This window comes from Asparagus officinalis, chromosome 8 (assembly GCF_001876935.1).
Source record: "Asparagus officinalis chromosome 8, Aspof.V1, whole genome shotgun sequence".
Taxonomy (NCBI): Eukaryota; Viridiplantae; Streptophyta; class Magnoliopsida; order Asparagales; family Asparagaceae; genus Asparagus; species Asparagus officinalis.
In genome coordinates, this window is record NC_033801.1 from 127,378,847 (window position 1) to 127,380,867 (window position 2,021).

The 2,021-nt window shown below is 33.4% G+C and overlaps 1 long non-coding RNA gene across 1 annotated transcript; it reads left to right on the forward strand.

Moving 5' to 3' along the window:
- Positions 1,001 to 1,444, forward strand: LOC109822727. Its single transcript, XR_002242246.1, has 2 exons — positions 1,001 to 1,054; positions 1,238 to 1,444. It is a non-coding gene; the product is annotated as an uncharacterized LOC109822727 (long non-coding RNA).

Genomic DNA, 2,021 nt, shown 5'->3' on the forward strand with positions numbered 1-2,021 from the left:
AGCTCTGTCATGCCCAATTGAATTATGGGAGAACTTGATTGGGGACAGGCAGATGGATAGTTGTTTTCTATCCATGAAGCTGAATACGTGAATTTATTTTGGTTAGTGAGAATAGATGGCCTAACATCTACTTCGAATTAGGGATTGAGGATTGTCAGCATATGATTAGTAGTTTGAGTTATCTTCAACTGTATCGGCAATTAGCTCCCAATAACTTCTTTGAAACTATCATCCCAATGTTGTCATGACTACAACTTAATACAACAATTTTGATACGTCTATAAGTTACATTTTTATGTCAGTTGAATTTTAAAAATACGAATTTTGTAATAAGTATCAGTTATGATGTACACAATAACTTCCAGATACTTCTTGTATGAGGCTGGATTCATTTTCATCCTTGTGAGCTAGCTTGGTGTCAAAATTTTGAGCTTTAGGGATTATGCATTATCACACTTCTGTATATAGCTTACTATGAAACTTTTCATTCACCAACTCAACGTTATATGTACATCAATAAACTCAGGCATACCTGAACATTCACAACTTAACATATTAGAACTGCAAACAACATAAACAAAGCTCGAATTACAATTATCCCCTCTTTGTGCTTATCTGGAATTGGGTTATTGTATATAACTGAAAGAATAGAAGCTTGAATCATCTTTTAATACACATAATTATGCCAAGTGATATTGTATTGTATTTTTGCATCTATTACCATGAATGAATACACAATCTATTTGAATATTTTCTTACTGAGTGCTAAACTTCATCTGTATAGATCTGTATTTGTTTTTTGTTTTTGTTTTTTTTCTTTGTTATAAATTGTTATTTGTATGCTTCACACAATTGTTGCTTGCATGGCAGAATGTGTTTTTGAGCTTTATGCCATCAATGTATATGGGATACAATCTAATGAAAAGGAGTCCTTAGATATACTTCATGTCCCAAGAATGTTGATTGAATATATTGTTATTAATGGCAACAAGAGGATTAATTTTGAAGAAACTGTAGCCACTATTTTGCTTAAATGGAAGAGGTTTTGATGTAGGTGAGTGATTTTCTTTCTCTTTTTTAATATAAAAGAGAAACTATAGCTATCTGAGGATCAATTGTCTCCTTATTTACTAATGTTACTTGAGCTTTTTTTTTCCTTGTAATGGTTAGTTTAAAAAAATTACCTTTTCAGTTTGTTGCTAACATGATATTTGATACGTTTCTTTATTTTTTGTAGGGGATATAAAGACTTAAATAGGAGAATGCGGTCAAGATGGCTTTGATATATGAATCTTTTGGAACAGACTTGTACTTTTGTATTGATCATATTTTGATGGTTATGAATTGATCATATTTTGATGGATTGAAGTTATCTTGTAACTACTTATTTTTGAATGATGGGCTTAAAACATATGAATGCTTCATTATTTTCATTTTGATGATATCTTAATGTAGTGTGTTCTTATTCCATTTTTATTTTGGTTTATGTAACTGTGTTTGCTTATTGGTCAAATTTCTTGAAAAGTGCTGATATAGCCCTATAAAACTATTGTCGTAGTCCTATAAAAGTGTTGTCATAGCAAAGCAAAACGTTGCATTAGCTACAAAACAACTGTTGTCTTTGCTCCCTGATTTTGAAAAAACCGCTGCTCTTGTGTACGAAACCGCGACATTAGGTATTAAGAAACCATCATTTGCAACTGTTGCATTTGCAATAACCGTTGCCTTTGTGTATGGAACCGCTATAGTAGGCATCAATAAACCGCTACAGAAAACGTTGCATTTTGTGAAAACCGTTTGCGTTAGTCTCGTCTTAGAAACCGTTGCGTTAGGTTTTGCAACCTCTGCCTTATGGCTAGGGCAACGGCAGCAATGAAGACAGTTTGCTAACCGCTGCGCTTGTGCAACTGCAACGGTTTAGATGCTAATGCGATGGTTTTAAACCGTTGCGTTAGAGCAAATATGTGGTAGTGAGAGAGAGAGAGAGAGAATGGACCCATAACCTTAACAATTGACCCGTA